This window comes from Cupressus sempervirens, chromosome 4 (assembly GCF_028749045.1).
Source record: "Cupressus sempervirens isolate cs-2001-9-10 chromosome 4, ASM2874904v1, whole genome shotgun sequence".
Taxonomy (NCBI): domain Eukaryota; kingdom Viridiplantae; phylum Streptophyta; class Pinopsida; order Cupressales; family Cupressaceae; genus Cupressus; species Cupressus sempervirens.
In genome coordinates this window covers 344,384,725-344,401,608 of record NC_143121.1, presented here as the reverse complement: position 1 = coordinate 344,401,608, position 16,884 = coordinate 344,384,725, and the positions used below count along the sequence as shown (strand labels likewise).

Genomic DNA, 16,884 nt, shown 5'->3' with positions numbered 1-16,884 from the left:
AATAAAGTAAACATTCACAAACCAAAAACTAAATTCACATATATGCTTAGACTAAGAAAGAAAATAAGAAGTGCAAGCCTCACGAGAGAAAACACTCCATGCTTTCTTGATTTTGTAGATGTGTCCTTTTGCTGTGGATGTATGTTCAAGATGCTCAAAAGCTGCTTCAATGGAGATGGGTAATGGCAAATTGGTAGCTTTGTGAGCTCTCAATTTGGCATTATAAGGGTATGGTTGATGGCTTTGGTTCTCAAAATAGCATGGTAACTTTAGCTCAAAGATTGTTGATGAAATGGCTTGGGATGGGATTCAATTTATAGACTAAGGGGTAGAGGGATGGAGGGCTTAGATGCAAGGATGGATGAAGGCTTAAGGAGGGCTAAGATGCACTCAAAGGGGAGCACATGGATTGTGCTTTTTTAGCACCAATGGGAAGGTGACACTTGTCACAAGGAGGATGAGTGTGAGAGGGTAGGGTTAAGGGTTGGTTAAGGGCATGATGAGTGGGGTTGAGTATGTAAGAGGGATGTAAGAGGACTGAGTGTGGAAGAGGGAAGAGTGTGGAAGATGGGTGTAAGAGTCATGAGTGGGCTTGTAAGAGTCTTTATGTTTTGTAAGAGCACTCATGACTTAGTGGTTGGGTTTTTTTGAGGGGAGACTTTGGTTTGGATTAGGAAAGTCTTAAACTTGTTTAAGGAATGTGACAACATTAGGGGGTGGATTAGGCTTGGGTTTAGGATTAGATTAGGGATGTTAGAGATGTGCAAGTGGATGGCATTAATGAGGGTGGGTGAGTTAGTGGCTAAGCTTGGTTAGTATGGGTGGATGGGGTGGATTAGGCTAAATGGAGGATTAGAGGTAGGTTAGGGTTTTTTTGAATTTGAGGATTTCATTTATCAAATAGATTTATTTAATAAATGGGGATTTTTGGAATTAGATAGGAGAAAAGGATTTAATTGATAAATAATAGATTATTTGATTTATCAATTAGGACTATAGATGATTAATTAAATTAATCAACTAGGGGATGACAAAGGATTAATTAAATACGAATTTAATTAATGATGCCTTTAGAGATGGCTAAATTAGATTACCAAAGTAGTGTAATCAAATTTAGGTGTCTACACCACCCACTAGAAATTCTAGAAACTCCTAACTCAACCCACACTATGGTTAAATACTAAGTGGAGGTGGGGTGAGACAACTCATGGCAACCACTTGCAATTTTCGCACAAAGGTAAAATGAGACTTTTTGAGTGATCTCCAAAGTCAACAAAACGGGCTTAGGGGTTGGAAAAGACCCCCAACCCATACCCATACCCCTTGGGTATAATTATTTCATGTTTTGAAGCCTTAGGAATAGGTTTAAAGCCAAACAAAGGCTAAGAAATAATTGGAACCAACTAACAACTCTAACAAAGCAGATTAAGCACTAATCTGAATTAGGGATGACTAAACTCGATTAAGAACCCAATAAGCAAACTGACACTAACTTAACTCAACTTAGGTCCAAAGGTTAGACAACTAACCCCAATCAGTATACAAAAGAACATAACCAATTTACGAGTGTCAAGCGACACTAAAAGAACATAGTTACGAGATATTTATATTTACTGAACACGAAAAGATACATACATCTCACAGTAAAATACTTGAATTACGAACAAGGTTTCCACAAAAGGCACATAGGGATCAGTGTTGTTCCTCTGTCGGCTCCCTCGGCTAAAAATATCTGCACACTCATTGCACACATCAGTAGCCTCGAAAGTCACATGTACATATATACGTATCAGAACTTTACATAAATTGAAACATACATAAATCAAGGTTTCTTGCATCCTACTTATATCCTTAATCATAAAGATTCCAAAATCAATGTTTTAATCCTACATTTTACTTAATTCATCACATACATATACATAAAGCATTAAATGATGAACATCAAATATCTGAAAATAACATCACACAACATGAAATAATATGATATGTTCAAGTATCTAATAATGTCTCGACATCTCGAATCGAGAGTAACAAAAAGATAAAGTAATAACTAAGGCTACGAAGGGTCGAGGCGGGGCCTCACATCCTCCCCCACTAGGCATGAAATTCCTCCTGGAGTTCATCAAAAGATAAGGGTATAGAGATTGCACCTGTGCTGCATCCCCCAAAGAAATCGTGACCTCATCATAACATTCTCGCTAGACCCTAACTTTGTCCAGCTCTCGACCTCGAGGAGCTAGGGTTTGTCGGGTAATAATAAGGATAGGCTAACTGGCTGACCAACTCCACCTGTAGCCTCAATAGCTATACCCTGATGCTCAATCTGGCGATCGTCAACCGCTGCAAAAACTCTGTGGGACCTACCCATGTCTCTAACTGTTGGCTCTGAAAAATCCCCTCTCTGACCACTGGATGACTGTCCTTGTGGACACTCTCTAGCTATATGACCCATGCCACCACAAGCATAGCATGGCCCTTGGGTATAAGATCGTGTATCCTATGATCCTGACTGCTGTGGGCCTCCTGACTTGCTAGACCCACTATATCTACCCCTGGAAGACTGTTGAGTCTGCACTGACTGTGACTGTGGGGTATGTACTCTCTGATCCTGCTGTGATTGCCACTGCTTGGGCTCGGAGCACTGGTAACCCTGTGAGAGTACCTATTGCTGCTGAGACTGTTGGCCCTTAGAGGACCTTGGTGTATAGTTCTGATTCCCTTTCCAAGGGGGTTTCTGTCGGGTAGAATTTTGATTCTGAGACCGATCCTGTGATTCCTGTCTGCCTCGAGTATCCTCTGCCATTAGTCTATCTCCACTACCTATCTGAAGGTGGTAGGGAAGGTCATCCGAACTAGACCCTAAAGTGAGAAATTCAAACCCATGATAAAACAATGTACCCATAGTTTCTCATCCTTCATGTATTCCACATAAGAAAGGAGCTCGAGAAACCTGCTCTTATACTGTACCACTATAAGACCTCTCTAATCAAGAGAATGGAACTCCTCTATCTGTTTCTGTCAGAAATGTTTTGATAAGTACCTCTCTCGAAATCTTTCTAGGAAAGACTCCCATGTGAGGGTATCCATCCTCACTCCACCTATGATCTCCTCCTGATGCCACCAATTGGAGGCATCCCCTCTTAACTGATGAACTGTGAGGTGTGCCTTTAGATTACTCCCATAGGATCGTAATCCAAAGCACTGTTGTAGGCTCTGCAACCATGCCTCTGCTACTGTTCCCTCAGTGGAACCCATAAATAATGGTGGCCCAAGTCGAATCAATTCCCTGATATCATCTCCTATATGTCTAGGAGGTCTGACAAATGGGGGTCCTCTCTGGTGTATTGACTCACCTTCATGCTCATCCTGCCCCTCTATCTGTCTCGGTGGGGGACTCCTAGTCCTCTCTCTGCCTCTGGGCCCACCTCCTCCGAGCCCCTCTGCTTCCACAACTGGAATCTTCTGAACTGGCTGAACTATCGGTACTACCCTCTGCTGAACTACACCGATCAAAGTCTGAAGTGCATCAATAATGTCCTGATTTGGGTTAGGTGGTGGTGGAGGTGGTCCATCCCCCCGTCCCGTTCTACCACCTCTCGCCCTATGACCTCTGCCTCATTGGTTGCTTTGAGTAATAGGAGGCATCCTACACAATTAAATGTTTACTTTTAAGTTTCAGAAGCGTAAGGGTTTAAGGTTCCTAGTGTTGAAACATGAGCTCTGATACCAAAATGTCATGCCCAAAACTACGAGGGCAAAAACACACACAAATATTTTTTTTTAAAGTATAATAAATAAACAAAATATAAGTCTGATATATATATGCAAGATTAAAATATAAGTTTTCTACATAAATTCTTAAGCTTATAGTCTTAAGGAGGAATTGAATCGTTAAATATGAACTCTCAATACAAATCTGATATCGACAAAAAGCTACATTATTATTTTAATTTAAGAGCAATCTATTATAACTTAGAAAGATTAAATCAAATTTCTAATCTCACAATACAAAACAACTCTCTAGATGAATAATCAACATTAAAATTTAATGTAATAATCTTACTTAATTTTACAACCTTTACTAATCTAAAGCATTTCAAGGTAAAATAATGCGAACTTTCGATTTAAGAATAATATAACCATTTATAATAAATTTCAAATAATTTTAAGATGACTTTAGTATGCTAACTACTTAACTTTAACAACATATTAACTAAAAAAAATACTAACTAAAATAATGTCTAACATACAATTAAATGTACTTCATTTTAATAACAATTTATTTAAAGCTATAATCTATTAAAATAAAACATTCTAAATATTTTCATTCAAACAAGAATATACCAAAAACAAAATTTAAACTAAAACTAAATAGATTAAAATATACTAATACTAAAACAAACAAAAAATGAATAATAATCTAACATAACCAATACTACTCTACATCTTACTTAACAAATCTACTAATAAGCTAACTAACATATACTAATCTAACTAACCTATGCTAACTTAAACTAAAAAAATTAACAGTAAACAAAACAACATAATTAACATAAACCTAAACTAACATATTAGACTAACACTAAAATCTAACATACTAAAATTAATTTAATCTTAAAATTTAAAATTTACTAACATAATCTAAAACCTAAACTAACCTAACTATCCCATCTCCCCCTTTACATCCCCTACTTCCTAAGCCCCACGTACCACCTGGCAAGCGCTTTCCAAGGAATAGATGCACTTCCCAAGCATTGTCCTTGTGACAGCGCTCTGCCCCAAGCCTGCACATGCCTCCAAGGTGGGCGATACAACAAGAAGGTAAAAAAATAAATTTAAACTCATGCATCCCCAAACAAGGAAACGTGAACTCAGCGCTAAACAAGGACGATTTGACCCAAGGTTGTGATGAGTGAACAGGTGATGTCATCAGCATGCATGATGACTAAACAATCAATTCGCCTAGGGAGAAACAGGGGTAGATAAAGACCATGGGGGGGTATTAAATTAGAAAGTTAAATTGGTAAGAAAAGGATATTTAGAAGATATGCAATATAGATATATTTTTTTGAAATTTTAATTGTTATTTTAAACATTTACATCTATGTTTTATTTCTATTACTATTTTTAATCTGAAAATAATAATAATTTACAATAAAGCAAAAAGGATATTTTAAGGAATCACTTTGATTCTTTGTTACGAAAGGTCATTCAATTTGTGTCACTCATACAAATTCCAGAGGCTTATTTGGCTCTTGGATACAATTTTTTTTGTCTTATTTTTTTTTTCTAAGTGTTGATTTGCAAGAAAAGTAATATTTTATATCTTATAAATACATGATTAAATTTTATCTCCTAAACATCCTGAATGGAACTATTAACTATAATCATTTTTCTTTTCTTAACATGAATTTTCATATTTATCATATAAGGATAAACTTAATAGTTTGCTCAATCAAATTGAATCTACATCCATGATATAATTTTCGTTTCCAACATCGAAGTAAACTTGAAATTTGCCTAATTAAAACAACACCATTTCCATCCTATTTTGATGTGCATCCATCCAATTTAAAATTTATGATTAAATCACATGAAAAGCAAATATACTCAACACCAATTTTATTGGGAAACCTAATTCAAAGGCTTAGTCGGGAAAGAATCAGGAAGAAAACTCGGCTTCATTGCCAATCCAACAAGTTTGAAATACCAATTTACATAGGATATCAATCCCAATTACAACAATTTAAATGAATTTTCTTCATGACCCTCATCAAGGGATTCATAACGATTTCTGCAACACATTCAAGAACCATGGAGGAAACAAAATTCTAATAAGGTGACAACAAAACATAACCAAGAGACAATCAAACATGCATATTTATACATGGTTTTTACAATATGATTCACAATGAATCAACACTAGGGAAAGGTGGATTCTTTCAACCAGGAGAAGTCGAGCACAACACCAACAGATGCCCAATCGGGGCTATAAACCAAGAACTTCCGTTCTTCCATTTCAACATACCATAATCATACAAGGTTTGTACTGACAGGTAGGGGCCCATAACACCCTACCCTTTCTCCCTCTTCTCATCTTGAGAAGAGACTCTACACTGGTTGGAGTTTGACTAAACAGACCTTTCCCAAAATTGGTCACTTCTGCCCTCTCCAAGGGTGAGTAATACCAAAACACCCATTCAAGAAAAATCTCAAAATTGCAAACATAAACATGACAGGAAATCATCCAAAATAACATGGTTTTCAAAGCATCCCAACATACCCACAAACATACAAACATTCAAACAACAACAAGGTAGTATAAGCATGAAACAAGAATGAAATCTGAACAAGGGACATGAGAATTCCAACCTTCACAAAGAGGTAATGGCAATGAACAAGTTGAGTAGAGTTTCCTTCCCCTTCCTTCAATCTTCAAGAACTCCTCTCTAAATGTAGAGATTGGGTAACCACCTCCACTAGTCCAAGAGAGGCCTCTAAATAAGCTTTAAACTCAACCACCAAAAGGGATCAATAACTACTTCCACCCACTAGAAATTCTAGAAACTCCTAACTCAACCCACACTATGGTTAAATACTAAGTGGAGGTGGGGTGAGACAACTCATGGCAACCACTTGCAATTTTCGCACAAAGGTAAAATGAGACCTTTTGAGTGATCTCCAAAGTCAACAAAAGGGGCTTAGGGTTTGGAAAAGACCCCCAACCCATACCCATACCCCTTGGGTATAATTATTTCATGTTTTGAAGCCTTAGGAATAGGTTTAAAGCCAAACAAAGGCTAGGAAATAATTGGGACCAACTAACAACTCTAACAAAGAAGATTAAGCGCTAATCTGGATTAGGGATGACTAAACTTGATTAAGAACCCAATAAGTAAACTGACACTAACTTAACCCAACTTAGGTCCAAAGGTTACACAACTAACTCCAATCATCATACAGAAGAACATAACCAATTTACTAGTGTCAAGTGACACTAAAAGAACATAATTACGAGACATTCACATTTACTGAACACGAAAAGATACATATATCTCATAGTACAATACTTGAATTACGAACAACAAGGTTTTCACAAAAGGCACATAGGGATCAGTGTTGTTGCTCCATCAGTTCCCTCAGCTAAAAATATCTGCACACTCATTGCACACATCAGTAGCCCCAAAAATCACATGTACATATATACGTATCAAAACTTTACATAAATTGAAATATACATAAATCAAGGTTTCTTACATCCTACTTATATCCTTAATCATAAAGATTCCAAAATCAATGTGTTAATCCTACATTTTACTTAATTCATCACATACATATACATAAAGCATTAAATGACGGACATCAAATATATGAAAATAACATCACACAACATGAAATAATATGATATGTTCAAGTATCCGATAATGTCTCGACATCTCGAGTCGAGAGTAACAAAAAGATAAAGTAATAACTAAAGCTACGAAGGGTCGGGGCGAGGCCTCACAATGGCTCTAATTAGTAAATATCTCACTTGGGATGTTGGTAATGGGGAGGAAGCTCTCTTCTAGGAGGACTCTTGGGATGGACATCCCCCATTAGAAAATATGAATATGCCAAATGATCTTAAAGAACAATTAGTCAAATTCTTGTGGTGTAAAGTCGATAATTATAAAATCAAAAAAGATATTAGTGGCAGTATAAGTTGGGAATGGAAAAATTTAGATAATATTGACTTAGAACCAACAGTAAAAAAGGCGTATGAAGACATCATTAATAAGAGGAAAATAAAACAATTAGTGAGAAATGATAAACTCATATGAACAACATCAAAAGATGGAAGGTATAATGTGAAAAATGGCTATAAAGCAATCACTCAGTCTCAAAGATGGGAAGAAGTGTATACTCCCCTTAAACTTTGTTGGGATTCTTCATGTATACTAAAGGCAAGTTTCTTGTTGTGGACCGCCTCATAGGATAGGATTCTTACTACTTACAGACTTAGAAAGTTAGGCATTGAGGAGCCTTCCAGATGTGTGTTATGCAGGAATCAACAAAGACACTAACCATCTTTTTATATAAGTGTTCATATACACAAAAGTGTTGGGAATGGCTCCGACATGTGTTGAGTTGGACTATGCCATTGCCTGAAACTCTAAATGATCTACTTAATGGTTGGCCCACGGACAATAATAGAGGTATATATCGTAACCTCTAGAATATTTGCCCTTCTATCCTTCTTTGGAAAATATGGAAAGAAAGGAATAGAAGAATATTCTTCAATCAAGAGTTAATTGCTTGTGAGATAACTAATAAAATTGAAGCATGTATAGTTGAAAAATTAAATTCTCACCTTAAAAAGATTCCAAAAGAGAAAGGATCATTTTCAGAATGGGATGGTCTTATGAAAAAAAGTTGGAAAAACCTAGTTAATCCCTCGTTGATTTATTAGAAAAAGAATAAAGAGGCTAGGAGCAAATGTAGCTGGAATTCACCCCCAACGGGATGGACAAAATTAAATTTTGATGGAGCCTCGAGAGGAAATCCTAGTACCACTAGGATTGGATGCGTCATTAACAATGAATCTGACAATTGGATCGCTAAAAGGGATAAATTTATAGGATTAACTACTAACAACCTTGTTGAATTAGAGGCCCTTCAAGAAGGTCTCTGAATATGTCTGGATCTAAGCATTTCAAAACTTATTATTGAAGGAGATTCACATATTATCCTAAATGCTATCAAAAAAAGGGAGACACTTAATTGGGTTCTAAATTCTAATTGGAAGAAGTTCTAAATCTTCTGGACCATATCAAAGATATTCAGATTATGCAAATTTTTTGGGAAGGTGATAAAGTAGCAGATCAGTTAGCAAATAAGGCAGCTAACGATGAAAATTTCTTAATATTTAATTGTAAGTAAACTAATCAGAAAGTAAACAATAGTATTTTAAAAATGGGATAATGTAAACTTTAGTAGTATAAGCTAATATAATATATCAAACTAACTATTAATATAAATGCATACATATCTAAGCATAAAGAGACAGAAAACTATAGATATATTTGTATATCGCCATGGATAAAAGTGAAAATATTGATTCCTTGTAGTAATCAAAGGGGAAGATGGAAAATTGGAAAAGATTTCTTCAAAACGCTGATAGATTTAAAAATATAAATTAAAATAATAAAATTGAATTCAAATTATAAAAGTTAAGATAATAATACTTTCAAATTTGAAAGGAAGTTAGTATATGTGTGTGTGTGTGTGTGTGTGTGTGTGTGGGAACATATTTGTGGACACTTTTAAAAAATTTATCCCTATATTTTATACCTCTCTAGGTTGAGTCTTATAATTTAATTTCAAAACCCTGTAACCAAATTTATTTTCCTGTTTCTTCCATCATTTCATGACTCTAGGCATCATCATATTCCAATATGATTCGATTGCATGTAGGTGGCATCAATAGATGATGTATAGATCTCGAGGCACTTCTAGACCCTTCATTTGAGATCGTTAGTTCTCTATTTACAGTTTAATTTGTATTGGACACTTCTTATTGCCTACTTTGTTTTAGCTTGATTTAGTTATAAGCTTAGGATGGATACCAATATTAGTTCATTTCATGCCTCGAAGGTGCGGACCATGGCATTTAGAGGAAATGTGAAACTAGAAAGATGGAATTGACTATTAAATCATGTGGATGACATGACAAGGATTGTTGTGAGTCGTGTCTTAGGGGAAGGTATCTTCAATTACAATTTCTCTTGGAGAACCAACAAAGACATTATAGGTTCTTTCATAGGTTTTCTTGCCAGAGACAAAATAGAGAAATGGGCTATGATCAGGCTTTGCTACAATGTTTTCAACCCAATTTGGTGTATAGGTCTTGAAGAACTAGTTATGAGTATTGATGAGAAATGTAGGATCCCTCTCCTAGAGATGTACATGGCACATCCCCCGGGTAGCTTTGAGCTAGCCATTATTCTTAGGAGCCCCTCTCTAGTTATTTGAGAGAATGCTTTGTTTTTTCAAGTTTGGCCAAAAATAGAAGCTAGTATACATTTTCTTCTTAGGTGGAGAGGGATCTTAGAAGACCATAATAAGGTCTAGCTCATAAATTATCTCTACATCATTAATTCCTATATACAACCGACAGTGGAGCTTGAGAATCTAGAAGATCTAGATTTTTGTATTCCAAACATGGAAAAATCTAATAAGGAGAAAAGTGTTTTTGAATTCCTACTAAACTATCAATCTGAGAACCCAAAGGACATTATTGAAATCATCAAGGTTTACAAGAGATAGGGCTATTTTTTACGGGTGCCCCCTACTTGTTGGTTTTGTTTGAATGTCAAATTTTGTTAATATCAGATGTTAGATGGAGATTTTCTATTCAATTTCTCCTTTCTTGTATTCAGCATATATGTATTCTGGATAGTTAAAGTTTAGGGTTTATTGTCTCCTCCTTCTAGCTTTTGAGGTTTTGGTTTTGTGATGGGTTCCTCTTTATCTGCCTTTCTGGTGGTATCTTAGTCGATTAGGTTTAATTAGCCCTAGGCTATTATTATCACTCTAACCTAAGTTTATCTAATTTTGAAATAGAATTATAATTAGTTTTGATCTATGTTGGTGAGTTTATGCAAAACATGTAAGATGATTTTAAGCTCTAAATACAAGTTATGTACCAATTATATCATTATTGTGATATTAATCTCAGTAACTATGCTACAAACTTTAAATACACGCATTGCAACTCGTTAAGACCATAATGTGAAAGAAACAAATAAAGAATCAAATCTATCAATTATAGTTAGAAACCAAAAAAGACAATAAAAGAATATATCGATAATGGTATACCACCTCTAATATAGCTTAACATGCTTGGATAAGTCTATATCACTATTTTGGATACTACAAACATGTATAATCATTTAAAGGAATAGAATAGTATAAATTGATAAAACAAAAACTAAGTCTACCAATGCATAATAAATTACGTATAGATAAGGAGAGAAACATGATAAATATGTATTAGAAAAGGCAATTACAAATCTTGTTGAATCGTTGCATTTTATCAAGTTGGTCTAACACTACTAATATTTGTGGAAAGAAAGACATATGTGATTTGCAGGCTAATAGAAGGATTATTGCAAAAGGTATAAGAAGTTGCGATTAGACAAGCTAAATATTGAAAGGACATTAATTCTTTATGGCAGAATCCTTGTTAATTTTCATGCTTCATCATATTTTGTATTAATTTAAAAACTGGGTTATGCCCCTTTTAAATTGTATAGTATAGGACTTTGGTCCTAAACAAGACTGGAGGTTCTTTTTCTCCGTTCTTTCCTACCAGTGTCTATTTGAACGGAGAATTATGTAAATTAAATTAAATTTATTCAACATATTACAAGACTTCGATCGTTTACTGATCAACAAAAAAAAATAAAATTATTAATTAAATATATTTGAACTTTTATTAATAGTTATATTTATGTTGGAGGCATTCATTTTTTTAAAAAAATCATTCACTTTTCAATAAATGGTCTACAATGCAAGAGAGGTGTGCAAGATGATTGAATTGTTTGTAGCCTTTGATATTTACAAACAACATACAAAACAAAGTGTCGCCAACAAATCCTTGATATGATTCACTATATCGCTTCTTAACAATATGATTTAAAATAATTTAGATATAGTTTTAAATAATTTTAAAAGATTTATTAACTTGAAAGTATGTGGATTTTGCATTTATGTTTGAAGTTAAGTTAGTCTATTTAAAATAAACATGTACAAACTTAAAACTAGCAATTGTATCATTGTGAAAAACTATTTAAAGGAAGATTTTAAATTTTTTTGTTATTAAGTTTAATTTATAAGATAATAACAATTCTTTTATTAAATTATTTTTTAAAATTATATTAAGTAATTACAAATTAGTTTTATATTATAATTATATATTTTTAGAATTAAATTTTTAAATTTTTTCCTAATTAAATTGTACTATTCAATCATTGTAAATTTATTTTTTAATATTTCATCATATTTATCTATATAATTTTTTTATCAGATATTTTCTCTCTAAATTATTGTAACTCGTTTTCTTTCATTGTTTCCCATTGATTATTGTGGGGAACGGCAGATAATTAAAGACAAAACACCTTTTGTTTTCAAGTTTCCATTCTTTCTATTCTTTCACTTGTAACATTTGTCATTATAGAAATTTTCTACAAAGTGAGCCCATTTTCTGCAAGTCGGAATAATAAGTCACTACTGAAGTCTAGTCTTTCATTTATCATTACTTGACCACCGTAGCACAGACGCTACACTTAGTGGGAATAATAAGTCAAGTCACAATAATAAGTCAAGTCATTGTGTCCTATCGCTTTTCAAATTTGAATTTTTTTATAATATACTCATTCTTTTATACTATAATTTTACTAGATTGTCTTCACATCTGTCAAACAATTTCATTTAAGGACGAGGCTAACAAAATGTACAGTTGACCAATTTTTAAAAAATTGAAAACAACAAAAAAAATAAGAAAAAAAACACTACTTTTTTGTGAATTTGGAAAAAAAAGTTGTCTAGAGATTAGCCTCATCGGTGTCCAACCTGGAAATGAAGCACTACACATTGCTCCAATTTGTTCATACTGGGTGTTTTTACTCACCATAGTGGTGCTCCATAATCACATTGCAAAATTTATTCAGTACTGCAAAATTAATTGTGAATCTTCAAACATTATAATTAATTGTTATATCACAACCAAAATTTAAATGTGTAGTATTTTGAGTGGAACTCATAGATCTATGCTTTTCAAGTAGTAGCTTAGAGAAAAATGAATAATACTTCATAAGTAAAGGTAATTTACAAAAGCAACTAGGTAGTAATTATTGCATATTATCCTTGATTAATTGTACATTTTTAGAAGTTCTTCAAATAGTGTTGATTAATTTCATTGGTATTTTGCCTTTCATATTAGGTAAACTCTACTCTATATTTTTCTTCAGCAAATTTCAGAATGTTATAATAAAAAATAATTTTCTTATAAATCATTTCAGCAGAAGTTTTATATTTTTATTTTTCATATATTAAATTTTTTATCTCAATGAAAACAATCTATATCAAAATGACAATATTTCAAAAAAAAAAAAGAATATACCATGTGCCCCTTTTTAAAATCAGATAAACCTTCAATAACTGTTCTAATCATTCTCCGAGTGAACCACTAACATAATAGTCTTCTCTAGAAAAGTATCTCCTGCTTATTATAATTATTCTCTAGAAAAGTATCTCCTGCTTATTATAATTATTATAATTAGTATTTTTTTTAGACTGATAAACATCTTGTTAAAAAATTTAAAAACTCTTAACTTCTTTACATCGCCAGATTTAAAGACAAAAACTGAGTCCTAATACCATACATGTATCATTTGGAGTTAGGTGCAAAGCAAACCAAGAATGAAGATGATAACGCTGCTTCATCTGCTTCTGCAACTCTGTTTCTGCCTCTCTGCTCTGCCTGCTCATGAGGCAAAGCCTTCTAATTATTCTGATCAACAATCTCTCTTGGCTTTCAAGGCTTCTCTGCTTTTGGATCCATATAATTCCTTGTCTGATTGGTCTCCCAATCACACCTTCTGCAATTGGACTGGCATTCTCTGCTCTTCTCGCAGACAGTGTGTGGTTTCATTGAACCTCACTTCTATGGGATTATATGGCCCCATCTCTCCCTTACTGGGAAATCTCTCCTTCCTTAGAATACTTGATCTCTCTAATAATAGCTTCGAGGGCCCTATTCCATATCAGTTTGGAAGGCTATTTCGCTTGAGAAGGCTTCGATTGTCTCGAAACAAGTTGGAAGGCCTCATTCCATCCTCTCTAGGAGACTGCCGTTCTTTACAATGTCTAATTCTTGGATATAACAATTTAAGTGGAAGCATTCCCTCTGAGTTCAGTCTTCTTTCATATCTAGAAATCATGGCATTAGGAGCAAACAAATTGAAAGGTATTGTCCCACCTTTCTTAGGAAACTTGTCCTCTTTAAATATCCTTAATTTGCCTGAAAATAGATTCACAGGTTTTATTCCAGCCGAGTTGGGTATGCTTAGTCAGCTAAGCTGGCTTAATCTTTGCTTCAACCCCTTAGCAGGGTCGATTCCCATTGCTCTTTCAAATTGCACTCAGTGGAGAGATACCCAGGTCAGTGGGTAATTGGACTCAGGTGCAAGAAGTGTCTTTGGATCAGAACCAACTAACCGGCAAAGTGCCCCTAGAATTTGGGAAACTGCAGCAGCTAAGACGACTTCGTTTGTGGCAAAATCATTTGGTTAGTGGAAGCAGTGGTTTGTCTATTCTTACAGTGTTAACTAATTGCTCCAGCTTGGAAGATCTTAATCTGGGATCTAATTATCTAACTGGTGTCTTGCCCAGTTCTGTTGGTTGCCTCTCAAATGCACTGAAACATTTTTCATTACACTCTAATCAAATTGAGGGAAACATACCAGATGAAATCGGTAATCTGACAAACTTGACAACAATAGGCTTAGAAGAAAACAGATTCAATGGGACCATTCCATTTACACTTGGTAGACTTCCAAATCTAGAAATATTAGATCTGGGCGTAAACAGCTTACAGGGAAGCATTCCAGAAAGTCTGAGTCAGTTGAAAAGGCTTGGACTTTTGTCACTCAACGACAACATGCTTTTGGGGCCGATTCCTGATAGTCTAGGTGACCTCCCACAATTAAGAAGGCTTATACTCGATCACAATCAACTGTCAGGAAAAATACCTGCTAGTTTAGGAACGTGTAAGACTTTGGAAATGGTGGACTTGGCGCACAACAAACTTACGGGAAATATACCCCTTGAAGTTGCAGGTCTTCAAAATCTCGAGTTCTATTTCAATGCTTCTGGAAATCTACTGCAAGGTTCTATTTTAGAAATGAGCAAAATGGTTATGATTCTAGCTATTGATATTTCTCGCAACAACTTCTCCGGTGGTATTCCTAGTGCACTGGCAAGCTGCAAGGGCTTGGAATATCTTAATCTTTCTGGGAATGCATTTGAAGGGCCAATCCCTACATCACTAGCAGATCTTCAAAATCTCAAGTCCATGGATCTTTCATGCAATAATTTGTCAGGTAAAATACCAGTGGCTTTCAAAAAGATGAAAGTGCTCCAGCATCTAAATCTCTCTTCAAACAGGTTGATTGGAGAGGTCCCAAAGGAAGGAGCTTTTGCAACACTTGATGCCTCAGAAATTAAGGGAAATCTAGGTCTCTGTGGTGGATGGATAGACTTGCCACCATGCTCTCATTCCAAGCACAAACAAACATCAATCTCTAGAAAGGTAATAGTTCCTCTTGTAGTTGGAATTGCAATTTTGATCATGTCTCTTGCATTGGTAGCATTTTCCTATAGAAGGAGACATTCTCGTACCCCCTCTTTTAACATATGGCCTCCAAAAGTTTCATTTAAAGAATTTCTAGATGCAACCCGCGGGTTTAGTGATGAAAACCTTTTAGGAATTGGTAGTTTTGGGTCAGATTTTAGAGGGATTTTAAAAGATGGTACGCATATTGCTGCTAAAGTTTTCAAGTTGCAAGATGAACATGCACGTCAAACTTTTAGTAGAGAATGCAGTGCATTAAAGAGAGTTCGACATCGCAATGTAATTAAAATAATTTCAGTTTGCTCCAACCTTAATTTTAAAGCCCTAATTCTTCCATTAATGTCAAATGGAAATTTAGAGAGATGGTTATATCCTTGTGAAGGGGGTGGATGCATATTGAACTTGAGTGATCGAATAAGAATAGCAATGGAGATAACAAAAGGTTTGGCATATCTTGACCATTATTGCTCTATTCAAGTGATTCATTGTGACCTCAAGCCCAATAATGTCCTATTCGGAGATGACATGACTTCATATATAGCAGATTTTGGCATTTGCAACCTTATTTTTGGTGACTCAATGGACTCTTTGACTTCTACAAATGCCCTTAAAGGATCGATTGGCTACATTGCACCAGGTGTGTATTTCTTGTTATTAAACTTTGCATTTCACTATTTATTTGTTTATCTTACATACCATCAAGGCCTTTGAACATCTTAGGAGTCATTCATCCTTGTTTATTTGTTATTATAGAATATGGACTAGGAAGCAAGCCTTGTACAAAGGGAGATATATACAGCTTTGGAATTTTAATTTTAGAGTTGTTGACAAGGAGGAGACCAACCGAGGATATGTTCACTAAAGGAATCAATCTACAAAAATGGATAGAAATGCATTTTCCAAATAGAATTTCCAATGTGCTGGAAAACTGTCTTCTTATAGCCCCTGGAAATGAGACAACAATAAATATGGAATGTCTAACCCAACTTGTAGAAATTGGACTATTTTGCACAAGGGAATCACCTCAAGAGCGTCCTAATATGATTGAGATAGTTGATAGATTGAATACAATCAAATGTACTTATTTTGGTACACCAAAAATTCCACAATTACCAATAGATATCTCACCTTTTCTCAACAATACGAAAGACACAAATATTATTGGTTCAAGGAACAATGAAAGTTCTTATACATCCACATCATAGATCTACACAAATATAAGTGTCTTATTTACCAGCCACTCAAATGGCAACAATTTTCTATGAATTGTATTTTATAGTCTAGAATACTAGGTGGAGACGAGGGAAGGTTTAGAATGTGATACTCTTAATATCTATGGTGTAATGGTTACACAAACATTTTTGATATTTTGAATTATGATTAAATATTGTCAAAATCTGAATATTTTGTATTGAATTGCTCAAATTCTTGTAAATATGGGACGAAGGATAATCTCTGAATTGTAAGGTTGAGCAATTAATTGTCGATAT

General features: G+C 34.6%; 1 pseudogene; it reads left to right on the top strand.

The window, feature by feature from the left end:
* The first annotated feature begins 13,448 nt into the window (after nt 1-13,448).
* LOC149561441 (uncharacterized) lies at nt 13,449-16,599 on the top strand (annotated as a pseudogene).
* Nucleotides 16,600-16,884: the final 285 nt, after the last annotated feature.